Source organism: Hemicordylus capensis, chromosome 1 (genome assembly GCF_027244095.1).
Source record: "Hemicordylus capensis ecotype Gifberg chromosome 1, rHemCap1.1.pri, whole genome shotgun sequence".
Taxonomy (NCBI): Eukaryota; Metazoa; Chordata; class Lepidosauria; order Squamata; family Cordylidae; genus Hemicordylus; species Hemicordylus capensis.
In genome coordinates this window covers 46,956,123-46,970,642 of record NC_069657.1, presented here as the reverse complement: position 1 = coordinate 46,970,642, position 14,520 = coordinate 46,956,123, and the positions used below count along the sequence as shown (strand labels likewise).

At 43.8% G+C, this 14,520-nt stretch overlaps 1 protein-coding gene across 2 annotated transcripts in view; it reads right to left on the bottom strand.

Moving 5' to 3' along the window:
• The window catches only part of ISM2 (isthmin 2), a 55,580-nt gene that overhangs the window by 19,058 nt on the left and 22,002 nt on the right, over window positions 1–14,520 (bottom strand). The window lies entirely within an intron of this gene.

Below are 14,520 nucleotides of genomic sequence, written 5' to 3'. Positions count from 1 at the left end.
AAACATGCAGATCATTAGATCTACCTTGATACTTATGCACAATAGGAACAATCAGTTCTTGACAAATATCCCAATAAAAATGACAACACAAAAGAACATGGTCCACTGATTCAACTTCCAAATTTCCACACTGACTCAGTCTATTCCTATACGAGATATTATGAAATCTACCAACAAGGCTGGAAGGGGGGGAAAGAAATTTAACTTGGGGAAATGGCACATAAGAAAGGATTAGCTTCCCCCTTTCCAAGCACATCAGTCCCACTCCAAACTGGGCCATTCCAAGGTTGCTTGGAGGGATGGGTGTGTGGAATTAAGATGACAGGAGATCTGATCTTAGCACTCTCAACATCTCATCCAGTTGGGCTCCAATGACTTCTGAGCACATTCCCCCACCCCCATGTCTGTGAAGTCGACTTAAAAGAGAAGCAAGTTTCACTCTTGGGTCCTCATTCCCCAGCTGAAACCAAAAATATCTAATTGCACATGGTTGCTTTTGTTCCTATTCATCCCTTGCTACCCTTGCTTCCCTTCTTCTCCTTGCTGTCTACAACATTATTATTATTATTTATTCAGTTTATATACCGCCCTTCCAAAAATGGCTCAGGACAGTAGATTGTGAAGTTCTTGGGGCAAGCACATATTCTCTGCTTATTTTTTATTTACTTCAGGTTTTGACAAATCCCAGATGCCAAGGAGCCATGACTCCTAGAAATTTAATGGAGGCACCTAAACTAGGATATTCAGAGACAAAGTTATATAATAACATTTTTATTTGTCCCAGGCAACCCTGTTTCTGTCTAAGTCTGTTACTTGTAAAGGGGATGAAGAAAAGTCCATTTACTCTGCCTCTCCACAATGGCCGTCACTAAGTCTGGTAATTTTGTCAAGTCATTGTCTGGCTCCCAAATCTGAAAGAAATCTGTCAAGGCCTAATTTACTTGCAATATGTATAACCCACCTGTCTGTCCTAAAGGATCTGCCTTAACATCAATATAAAAACCAAATTAGCATCAATGCAATCACCACACCAGTAGCAATAGAACAGAGCTGAAAAATGCCAAACACAGTAACAAGCCTGCTGTCCCCAAATGCCCTTAGAAACAGCAAGATCTTAATGTGGTCTGAAATCCATTATTTATTTTATTTATTTATTAAATTTATACTTAAATAAATAAATATACCCAAATATATTATACCCAAACTTACATCTCTGGGCGGCTAACAACAATTAAAACACATATAAAAGTTAAAACAGTTCAACATATAACACCACATATACAAGTTAAAACAATACAATAATTTAAAAACCATAAAATTAAACAAACAGTATTTTTTAAACTAAAAACCTGAGTTTTTATTAGTGAAGTAAGCTCTCTTGGGAGAACGTTCTACAATCAAAGGAGCCACCACTGGAAAGTCATTGCATCTCAAACATGGAGGGAGGGGATATAAATACAGAGCAGGGCTCCTAAAGATCATCTAAGTGAGAGAGAGGTTCATTTATTGCTTTGTAAAACACCGTGCATGCTGTTATACAACACCACATTTTCCATCTAAACAACCATATCCCCACTTTCTACTACTGCGGATATTCGTATGCTGATTTTCAACAAAAGTTCTCAAAGCGGTTTACATAGCTATAAATTAAATAAAAAAAATTTTTTTAAAGTAAAATGGCTCCCTGTCCCCAAAGGGCACACAATTTAAAAAAGAAACATAAGATACGATACCAGCAACAGCCATTGGAGCGATGCTGTGCGGGGGCTGGATAGGGCCAGTTGTTCTCCCTGTGCTAAATAAAGAGAATCACTACTTTAAATAGATGCCTCTTTGCTCAGTTAGCAGGGTTTCCAAATTCAGTGTCCATCATTTAACCTCATAAGCAAACGTGGCTGAAAGTTTCAGTGAAAAACCTGATCCACTCTCTTTCATACGGACTGTTGCATTCTAGGAAGTTGAAATTGCCACACAACTGCATTCCACCCCCCGCCCCCATCCTGATATTAAGCACTGAGAAATGAATGCAAGGAAATCACACAGTCATTCTCACAGTACCAAGGTGCATTCTTGTACATATTCTGACCTTATAGATGAAAAGATGATATGGGAATTGGCCAGAGATACAGGGGGGGAAATCTTTACAAACCTTTAAAAAAAAAAAACTAAGGAAGGTATATCCCCTAGAAAAAGAGTTCTTGTGCTTTAGTATATTCTTCACCAATCTCCTCTGAACTGTTCTGCGGAAGCATCACATCTTGCCACTAGAAGCTATTTCCTTATGTGCAGAGTTCTCCAAGCTTGTTCCCTGTGGGTTACTTCCTTTTCGCCGCAGGAGCCCAGAATGTAGCTGCAGGATTAAGGAAAACAGGGATGCTCCCCTCCCCATATGGGATACTGAGAGGCACTATTACCTGCAATTAGGGCTTGATGGCTTGGGAAGGGACTCCTTCCCCGCCACCCCACTTTCATCCTGATCGCTGGAGCACTTCAAAGGGAGCTGGAGCTGGTCCGGACTCACATCAGCGCACACACAAGGCATCATCAATGGGTTTACTAGGGCTGCACATCAAAGACCTGAAGCCTGTCTTCCCCTCCCACAGCGAAAGGAAGAGAGAGCAGCAGGAAGACCGCTGGTCCCTTTGCTGTTTTACTAAGGAGCGGGGCTAGCTGTGGTGAAGGAATTGGAATAGTTTGTTTCAAGGAGAGCTTTAGAGAAGGCAGGAGGGAATTTGATGCCTGTAGTCTGCGGAGAGCTGGCCCTTTCTCATCACATTCCCCTGGGACAGTAAGGACTTTGGAAGAGTCGCTGCCTTGGCCAATGGGATGTTCCAGTTCTAGGGACACAGGAAACTCCACTATACAAAGTCAGGCCCAGGGACGTAACTAGAATAGGGAGCCAGCGTGGTCACAGTGGCTAGAGTGCTCGACGAGGACCGGGGAGCCCTGAGTTCCAATCCCCATTCAGCCATGATACTAGCTGGGTGACTGGGTCACTCTCTCTCAGCTTAACCTACTTCACAGGGTTGTTGTTGTGAGGAGAAACCTAAGTATGTAGTACTTAGGGCTCCTTGGAGGAAGAGCGGGATATAAAATGTAAATAAATAAAGAAAGAAAATAGAGCAAGTGGAGACCGTTGTCTGGGTGCCCACTGCCTTTGGGGGTCCCCCCAGAGGCAAGTCACATGACTGACTCCCCCAGCCGCGCACCTGCCTGGGCTTCCTTCAGTTGTATTCATCCTCCGAAATTGATGTGCATGTTAAGACCTGGAGCTACCAGAACAGCATGTCTTCCTCTAGTACCATTAAATGACTTGCATCATCCACAATTTACAAAACCTTTAAAAAAATAATTTAGGATGATGTTCTATTGTGGCACATGCTGAGCTTCAGTGAGGGGGCGCCATTTTGAAATCTTGTCTCTGGGCCCACTCCAACCTTGCTACACCCCTGGTCAGGCCCTTGGTCCATCCAGCACAGTACTGTCTACCCTGACTGGCAGCAGCTCTCCAAGGTTACAGGGCAGGGGTCTCTTCCTGATGAACCTGGAGATGCCAGGGATGGAACCTGGAACCTTCTGCTCTACCATGGAGCCATGGCTGCTCAAGTAACGGACTGTATTGCAGAATGATGCAGCCATTGCTCCAGCACAATACATCCAAGTGTGCTCCGTCACTATAGTATGAACAGCCAAACTGAATGTTACATTAGATGCATAGCTTGGCCCGACATGCTTTTTAAAAAAACGTAAACAGCAGCTGTGAGGGCCCAATTTGGACTGGAGCCACAGCATGGGAAGCAGGGGGCTTAAAAAGAGTGGTAGTCCACTCCCCCTCTGCTGCTGCTCCACTGGGAGGGAGAGCCTCAACGGCAACAAATACACACACAAAACCAAAGAAAGCAAAACACAAGTTATTCGGCCACCGTCAGTAACCCATAGCTACACCAACAGTCTGAAAGGGAAGACAAAGAAGAAATATTGTATTTTCTTTCCCCCCACTTTTGGTCTGTTATGATTTAATGTGTTATATGTTTTTATTTCATGTTCTAATGCTGTGCTGTGAGCCACCCAGAGAACAATTTGTTCTGGGGTGGCTAACAAATAAAGCCGAATTAATTAATAATTACAACCTACTCAAGTATCTTGCTTAGTTCTACGAAGGCAATTCTACTAACCAGATAAGCAAATGGCTGTTTACACATCTGGAAGCAGGAGCCAATACTTTCATGACTGCTGCCAGCACTCTTTTCTGAAGCAAAAAGGTTAAGTTGAGCCATCGAGTCGGTGTCAACTCCTGGCGACCACAGAGCCCTATGGCTGTCTTTGGTAGAATACAGGCAGGGTTTACCATTGCCATCTCCCGCGCAGTGTGAGATGATGCCTTTCAGCATCTTCCTATATCACTGGTACCCGATATAGGGATTCGAACCAGCAACCTCTTGCTCAATGGGCAAGTTACTTCCCCACTGTGCCACTAGGTGGCCTAAAGAACTTCACCTGTCAGGACCAAAAGAGAACAGACAAAATACTTTATTGAATTTGGATTAACAGCACAAAGATGGAAATGGCGTTCCACTGGAAAAGCAAGGCGCTCCTGGACCTTGACTGCTGGTATGCTAGACTCTGGAAATGAGCATTAATGAACAAATTAACACAGTCGTCACTTTGTGAATTTCTCATTCTGACCCTTTAATTATTTGTTGGTTCCCTTTGATTAATTATACCTACAATCACCAAGATGTTCATCATATTACAATGGTCATTATATTTTTTTGAAATATGTCCTTTCCAAAATAGATAACCCTGTATTGTATTATTATGTTTATGAATTGTATTTGATTCATAAAATGTCAAATAAACAAACAATTTTTTTAAAATAAAATGAACAGAATAGAAGAGACACAGGAGATCCAGGATCAGAGCTCTGTGTGTTGCTTTTCGTAGTTCAAAGCAACCATGGGGTACCCCAATTCTGACTGGCGCAGACTAGCTGGAGGTGTTTAATCCCTCCCCCAACTTCACACTATTTCAGTCATCAAAATCGCTCACCCAAAGTTGCCATTCACCTTCATGGTGAAAAAAAGACAGCAGCACAATATTGGTACTATTTCTGCCCCGCCACACAGGGCTAATTGCATCTTAAGGGATGCAGGGATTTTTTAATCAGGAAAACAGCACAGGGAGGGAAGGGTTAAACTCTCCCTCCCATCACTGATTTCTCATCAATCAAAATACACCCACCCCACAATGGATGCTTTTGTTTTTTTAAAAAAACAAAAGAAGAACAGGATATCTGAGCAGTGCTCTCCAGTGTCCTGGCTGACTTTGGCCCTCAGTCTCCAGGACACAGTGGCTGATATGATGAAGAAAACTGCCTGACTTGCCCTTTTAATTTCAATAGGACTACTTTAAGTAATTTTTCTCATGTCAGCCAATGATGCCAACTCTCACAGTGGCAGGGGGTGCATTTAGAAGAAATGCTCACTCTGCAAGTGTTAACAGGGGAGAGTCACTTTATGACAGTATGACCGCCCGAGTCAAGATGTGAGAAGCTGACTCAAGTCAAATTTTATTCCAAGATTTATTTATTACTTTTGTATACTGCCCCATCCAAGAGCTCTAATTATGCACTGAAGCGTAGACATTATTTTTTGCCTGGGTGATGTTTATCTTTAGATTGTGGGAATATTTTAAAAGTAAAATACATCTGAATGTTTGAAGAACGTTACCTATTTATTTACAGTCGTTCAAGAATTACAGTCAATATACTATCAAGGTATTATATATTTACTGTACAGGATCAGAATTCAATTCATCCACACCACATTCATCCTCCTGGCACAATTGCTGTGGGGAGGCAATTCATCCAAACCACCCTCTCTACACACAGATTAAATACTATTTTAAAGCAGCATTTCATTAATGTGTTTGGGGCAGTTCAGACAGTATGCCTCTCTATGCAATTGTGATGGCACTCAGGAAAGGGGACAGTCTTCTTCACAAGATTAGGGCTGGTCAGGCAGTATTGTCCATGAGTCTTGATGACAATCAACATGGAGTCTTCCTGTTCAGAAGCCAAAGGGCGAGTTCAGATGATACTTTCAGCATTAGATTCCTCTACACATGTACCAATTATTATACGAGTTGAAAAACATACACTCTCTAACCAGGATTTAAATACTAGATATAATGTAGGATTTAAAATGTGCCTTAGTCACGACCATGTGACTAAGCATGACTTGTTCCCCTAGCTAAGCAGGGTCTGCCCTGGTTGCATTTGAATGGGAGACTAGAAGTGTGAGCTCTGTCCAATATTCCCCTCAGGGGATGGAGCCGCTCTGGGAAGAGCAGAAGGTTTCAAGTTCCCTCTCTGGCTTCGCCAAGATAGGGCTGAAAGAGACTCCTGCCTGCAACCTTGGAGAAACCACTACCAGTCTGTGAAGACAATACTGAGTGAGCTAGATAGACCAATGGTCAGACTCAGGATACGGCAGCTTCCTATGTGATTAGATGATCATCCAGCCATGTCATCTGCTGGTGTTGGTCCACTGTGCTTCATTAAGTCCAGGGTCAACGCAGCCGTCTATCAGGAGATTTTGGAGCACTTCATGCTTCCTTCCGCAGACGAGCTGTATGGGGATGCTGACTTCATTTTCCAGCAGGACTTGGCACCTGCCCACACTGCCAAAAGTACCAAAACCTGGTTCCATGACCATGGGATTACTGTGCTTGATTGGCCAGCAAACTCGCCTGACCTGAACCCCATAGAGAATCTATGGGGCATTGCCAAGAGAAGGATGAGAGACATGAGACCAAACAATGCAGAAGAGCTGAAGGCCGCTATTGAAGCATCCTGGTCTTCCATAACACCTCAGTAGTGCCACAGGCTGATAGCATCCATGCCACGCCGCATTGAGGCAGTAATTGCTGCAAAAGGGGCCCAAACCAAGTACTGAATACATATGCATGCTTATACTTTTCAGAGGTCCGATATTGTTCTATTTACAATCCTTGTTTTATTGGTTTCATGTAATATTCTAATTTTCTGGGATTGTGGATTTGGGGTTCTCATGAGCTGTACGCCATGATCATCACAATTATAACAAATTAAGGCTTGACTTATCTCGCTTTGCATGTAATGCGTCTATCTCATATATCAGTTTCACCTTTTAATTTGCATTACTGAAATTAATGAACTTTTGCACGATATTCTAATTTTTTGAGTTTCACCTGTATATTTGTTGCTGTGGTGGGGGTGTTTGCCTTCATACCTCACTTGTGGAATTCTAAGCACAACAATAAATTGTGGCTGGGGTTGGTGAGAGTTGTAGTTCAACAACAGCTGGAGGGCCAAGTTCGCCCACCCTTGTCCTAGGCAGGCCTGCACAACATAAAGCCCACAGGGACTTTTTTGCTGCCCCAAAGTATTGTGGTGCTTGAGCTGAGGTGCAAAATGCCACCTTGCCCCATGGAACAGGTGGGGGTCAGCCCCAGTGTTCCCTCTAAGGCGTGCTGCACATGTGTGTGCAATCACATGTTTTTTGATGTCCGCTCAGTCAGTTTTAGATCCTGCTCGGGTTGAATCGGGAAGGCCCCACTCGGAATGCAGGTGTGCACACATTGCCTTGATACTGCCGCCCAGAACAAAACTCGTTCCGCACACAGATGAAAAAAACTAGAGAGAACACTGGTCAGACGCCTTTCAAAACTGACCTTTGAAGGCACTGAAAGTGCATGGGGGACAAGAAAGAGGAAAGGTTGATAGGAGCCTCCTCTTCCCTCCTCATGCTGTGGGTAACTAATACTTGCTTTTATTAATATTTTTAATAATTAATTTTAATGTAATCATTAATGTGCTGAAAATTTACCTTGGCCTCTGCCTACCAAGTCATGGTTGGTTCCGGCACGCCAAGGTATTTGACTTGTGCACCCCTGTCCTGGAGGCCTCTGGTTGGCCAGCACGGAAAGCAAGATGCTGGACTTTGCAGACCTTTGGTCTGCTCCAGCAGCAGGGCCCTTCTTATGCTCTGGAGATGGGAGGGAAGAGGAGGAACAGAGGCTGAAGCAGTGGCACTGACTTAAAAAACAGGGGTCCTTAAACTTGGTCCCGAGATGTGTCGGACTACAATTCCCATCATGCCCAGCCACAATGGCCCAACAAGATTTAAGGACCAAAGTTTGAGAACCCCTGAATTACAAGCTAACTGGTTCTGCATCGCTTTGTGATGGCCTTTAGCTGAAACAGACAGACTGGCTGACTGTATCGTGCCAACCAGCACTAAGGCCTAAACATTCTGGCCCAGTCTGTTGTACAAGATCACTCTGTAAAGTATCAGAAGGAATAGTACTAGTTAGAAACAGAGACCATAGCACAGCTCATTCTTTTTTAGAAAGCAAAAGGGAGTGAGAGAACTCCCTCCAACTCTAGATTAGAAGCAGCTCCTCAGTGAGTCACAGCTGAATTGGCACTGTGCCCTTCTCGCCTGTAACGGGATTAATACAGTTCTGACCAACCACTGAGAACAGACCTTTCAGTGACTAGCCATCAAAAGGCCTCAATATTATTTTTAATTGTTTCACCAGGGAGGCCTGTTCCGTACTCAGGAGTAGGAACACTCTTCCCCTCTAGCTGTCATGCCTTCTGCTCTATATTTTCTGATCTGCATCACTCAAGAAGAGGAAAATAATGATGTGAGTTGTAGCCCAACATCTGCGGACCCAAGTCTGAGAACCCCTGGTGTAACTTAATATAATAGAAAATAAATAATAAAAATGAAGATAATATAATAAATATCATATTATATTTAATATAATAAATAAAATTATACACACACACACACACACACACGTGTGTGGATAAAGGTGATCCAGTTGACATAGTATAACTGGACTTCCAAAAAGCTTTTGACAAAGTTCCTCATCAGCAACTCCTGAGGAAACTTAGCGATCATGGGATAAGGGGACAAGTACATGTGTGGATTGCTAACTGGTTGAAAGACAGGAAACAGAGAGTAGGTATAAATGGAGAGTTTTCGCAATGGAGGGAAGTAAGGTGGGGTCCCCCAGGGATCTGTACTGGAACCAGTACTTTTTAATTTATTCATGAATGATCAAGAAGTAGGGGTAAGCGGCGAGGTGGCTAAATTTGCAGATGATACCAAACTCGTTCAGGAAGTGAAATCCAAAACGGATTGTGAGGAGCTCCAAAGGATCTCTCCAAACTGTGGGAGTGGGCGACAAAATGGCTAATGCGGTTCAGTGTTAGCAAGTGTAAAGTGATGCACATTGGGACGAAAAACCCCAACTTCAGGTATATGCTGATGGGATCCGAGCTGTCGGTGATGGACCAGGAGAGGGATCTTGGAGTCGTGGTGGACAGCTCGTTGAAAGTGTCGACAATGTGTGGCAGCTGTGGAAAAAGACCAATTCCATGCTGCAGATCATTAGGAAGGGGATTGGGGGGGAAACTGCTAATATAATAATAATAATTATTATTATTTTTACATTTATATCCCGCTCTTCCTCCAAGGAGCCCAGAGCGGTGTACTACATACTTAAGTTTCTCTTTCACAACAACCCTGTGAAGTAGGTTAGGCTGAGAGAGCAGTGACTGGCCCAGAGTCACCCAGCTAGTTTCATGGCTGAATGGGGATTGGAACTCAGGTCTCTAGTTTTGTATAATGCCCTTATACAAAACTATGGTGCAGCCATACCTGGAATACTGCGTACAATTCTGGTCACCACATCTAAAAAAGGACATTATAGAACTGGAAAAGGTGCAGAAGAGGGCAACCAAGATGATCAGGGGCCTAGAGCACCTTTCTTATGAGGTAAAGCTACAACACCTGGGGCTATTTCATTTAGAAAAGAGACTACTGTGGGGAAACAGGATAGAGGTCTATAAAACCATGCATGGTGTGGAGAAAGTGGATAGGGAGAAATTCTTCTCCCTCTCACATAACACTAGAACCAGGGGTCATCCCATGAAACTGATTGCCAGGAAATCTAGGACCAACAAACAGAGGTACTTTTTCACACAACGCATAATCAACTTGTGGAATTCTCTGCCACAAGATGTGGTGACAGCCAACAACCTGGATGGCTTTAAGAGGGGTTTGGATAACTTCATGGAGGAGAGGTCTGTCAGCGGCTACTAGTCGGAGGGCTATAGACCACCTCCAGCCTCAAAGGCAGGATGCCTCTGAGTACCAGTTGCAGGGGAGTAACAGCAGGAGGGAGGTCACATCCTCAACTCCTGTCTGTGGCTTCCAGTGGCATCTGGTGGGCCACTGTGTGAAGCAGGATGCTGGACTAGATGGGCATCGGGCCTGATCCAGCAGGGCTGTTCTTATGTTTAAACACACACGTGGTCAACATGATGCACAGTTTCCCAAATCTGGAATGCCCGTGTGGAGGTTGCTACAGACATGCAGACAGCCACAACGCTGTTAAGAATGAGCAGCTGTGAAAGCAGCATTACTACATTCTGTACTGAATACAGCATTACTGTATTCCCATCCACCACAATGGGAATAACTGCAGTAACACTGTTTTAGAGATGCGAGGGCCTGGGAAAATACTGACAACACTCAAGTCCCGCCACCCCACACCTGGCCTTCACATCTCTATGCTGTTTGCATAACTGCTCCTTAACAGCACCAGCAGGCTTTACAGACAGGGCTGTTACCCCGAATCTTCTTCGGAAGAGAGAGTGTGTGTTCACACAACAGCCAAACGTATCCTGAAGTCCCTTTGAGATCCTTGGAAGCACTCCACACACAAATTGGGCGTTGTCTTCCGAATTCTAGCTTATCTCGGTGTATTTCTGGGTTTTTAAAATGCTGGTTTTAAGTGACTTTTTCTGAAAACGTAGAATCATTAGCATGGTAAGTGGTATACTCTCTTTGGAAATGCAGATATAGCTCTTTAGGAAGCGCTCTCTCTCCTCCCCACCCCCATTGGCTAGAAGGAAAACATGGAGGCATGCCATGTGAACTTGCATCAAAACAAAACTGGGCTGCTTCCCTCAATGCCGCGAGTGTAGTTTGAAGTAGATTCGCTCAACATTTATCCCACAGCATGAAGCCGTGTGCAAATAACTCCCAGGATTGTCTGTGTATCTGCAGCAGCCCTGGCATGGAGCATTCTGGCACCAGAATGCTGTCCATCATGTTGGCAAATATAAACTCAAAACACCCTGCCAGAAGCTTGCTCGCAAACTCTCGTGAGAGCTGCCATGCATGGGATTAGTGACGGGTACACGGTGCTTGATGTAGCTGCCATTTGGTAGGTGAACTACTTTGCTCTAAGGGAGGATCTTTTCCTAAACCTGAGGATGGTTCATTCGTTTGTGCGAAGTGTGGTATTACCAAACAGGACTCTGACAGACGTGTCAGCATACCCAGATCTAATGCTGAAGAGCCCCGAGTAAAGGCTTAACATGAGGGTAGGCAACCTTGGCTCTCCAGCTGTTGTTGAACTACAACTTCCATCATTTCTGGTCACAAGGTATTATGGCTGGGGATGATGGGAGTTGGCGTTCAACAACAACTGGAGAGCCACGGTTGCTTACCCCTGATCAGTGCAACTGGTCAGTTCATTCGTGAAAGATTAAGAATACATATGATGATTTATTAAAAAAATAAATTCAAATCTGAACCATTCTGTCAAGAAGTATTCTATGCCAGTGGCATGGCTGTAAATCCTTCTCATGCTTAAGATGATTTCCCACATTATTTGCATCAGGGCCAGTATATCAGGGCCAGCCTACCAGCAGCCTGGATGGCTTTAAAAGGGGTTTAGATAAATTCATGGATAAAAGTCAAAAATTCAAACAAGGTACTGGACTAGATAGGCCTTGAGCCTGATCCACCAGGACTCTTCTTATTTTCTTATGCAGTTGGGCAGCTGCTAAGAGTCCTCCAAAGGATCTACTGCTGATTCCCAAATCCATTTAGCCCAGGGATTCTCAATGTTGGTTCCCCAGATGTTACTGGACTTCAACTCCCATAATCCCCAGCCAAAGGCCACTGTATCTGGGAATTATGGGAGTTGAAGTCCAATAACATCTGGAGATCCAACGGTGAGAATCCCTAATCTAGCCTATGCCCACTGCCTTCTCATGGAGGTGGTGGTGGAACAACTCTCCCAGGACCCACTCATGTAGGAGGGATTCACAGCAGACCGTTAGTTGAGAACCAGTATTCCCAGTTGCAGGGATTCCATGATGCTGTTGACTACATCTGCCATCATCCCCAGCCAAAGCAGATGGCAGCTAGGGAAGATGGGAGTTGTAGTCAACATCTGGAAATCCCTGTTACAGGGAACACTGCTAAGGACCCCCTGAAAATGGCTCTGAATTGCATCAAGTTTTCATAAAATGTTACCGTTAGGAAGGTAATTGTAATAGTTATTTTAGCTGCTGAATGACAAGACAATCAAGAGACAAAAAATGCTTTAACTGCTTCAACTTGATAGTGTTCAAAACCTGCAGCACACCACACAATTGAAGGATTTTCTCCTTTTAACCCAAAGTTACAATATAGGTCACATATTGGTGTAGTGTGCAGTGCCTGGGTGCGTAGTGCCTGGGCCCGTAGTAGGGCCTCCTCTGTGGCCACCCCTCTTCTTTGGAACATGCTTTCCCCCCAGATTCATTCAGCCCCCTCCTTAGTGGCTTTTAACTCCCTTCTTAAGACCCATCTTTTTCGCCAGGCTTTTGCCCTTTATTTTTTTTTTAAATATGGTTATTGTTCACCACCTAGAGTCTTTGGAGGAGGAGGTATACAAGAAATTTCAAATAAATAAATATAAGGAAAAGTGAGGATGACAATTGGCCCTCACAGCCATACTTTGAAGACTCCCAGCAAGCAAAGGTAGAAGCTACAAGGTGCAGATGCTTCCCAGAAACATTAAAGCCAAGTAGCACAGGACTGACTAACCAGACAACTCGTTCCCAACTTTGGCTGAACACTGGCTGCTGACACAGACAAGAGGAGGACAAGAAGTCCAGAGATCTGGCTGTGCTAATTACATCAAGCCCTTGGGAGGAATAAGGTTAAAAACAAAAGAATTTTTTTTTAAAACCCATCCTCAAGAAAATAATTAAGGTGTTAAAGGGATGAAATGACCTCAACCTCCCAAGGCTGAAATCTGAGACAGACCTAGACCTCTTGCCCCATAAATAATTTAGGTAAGTCATTTCTCTTCTTAAAAAACAAACAACACCCCCCCCCCCCGCAAAAATAAATAAATCATTTTCCCACTTTGCAAACTGGAAACAAAGACTGTTTTAAAACTCAGTTGTCCACCTGACATCTGTCTCTTTCTGAAAATGTTTAATTTCAATAAATCAGTTTTGCCAAGTCAGAGAACAAACAGAAGCAGCTGCCCTGGAAACATTTGTTCAGAAATTGCTTTCCCCCACTTTGGGCTCTTCCAGACTGGATGCCTTCCTGTCTCATAGTAATACTGAAAATGGTTGCCAGTACTACCACTAAGAAACGAACTATTGCCCTGGTTGGGGGCAGGAAGAGTAGATACCACTGTAGAAACTCCAAAATAAGAAGGTAAAACACAAGGCCTTCAAAGAGGAAAGGAAAAGAAAAGAAAGTACTGAGGAGAGAAAGAATTCAAAATGGTGTAGGAGATGGACTCACTATGCCATGCATTACACAATAGGTCAATCATTTTTGAACTACGACTACTACTCTCTTCCTGTAGGGGAATATTGGGTGTGTTCTAGGCTAGCACCACCTTAAGTAGTGAAGTGGGGAAAAGCTTGACTAACAAGAAGAAGGTTGCCGGTTCGAATCCCCACTGGTACTATATCGGACAGCAGCAATATAGGAAGATGCTGAAAGAACTCAGCTCATACTGTGCAGGAGGCGGCAATGGTAAACCCCTCCTGTATTCTACCAAAGAAAACCACAGGGCTCTGTGGGGGCCAGGAGTCGAAATTGACTTGACGGTGTAGCAGAAATCTGGGCTAGTAAGCTTCAAATCCCTGATGAGAAAGTGAACCAAAGTTACTGTTTAGGATGAACTGATGATTTTTGGAATGTGTCATAAGGAGGGGCTTGGGGGAACAATGAACAATGGGATTACTGTACTCTGAAGAGCCTACATATGTAGTTGGGACCATAATGTATCTTGTCTAGCAGATTGGTCCTTCTCTGGGGGAGGATGCTCAGGTTACAAGAGCCTATGTATAACTAGATATTAACATAAAGATAGGGCACTATATATATTATATAATATATCACCACCATTTTGTGGGGTGCTTCATCCATCACCTGCATGTGTTAGGTGAAGGGCCAGCCATGTTTCTCATTATGTAATAAAGTGCTTTGAATCTGACAAAGGGTGTTGGCCTCTACCTAGAAAGAAACCAGAGTATAGTATTTCCATTACAACGGCACACTTAGGAACATAAGAAGCTGCCATATACTGAGTCAGACCATTGGTCTACCTAGCTCAGTATTGTCTTCACAGACTGGTGGCAGCTTCTCCAAGGTTGCA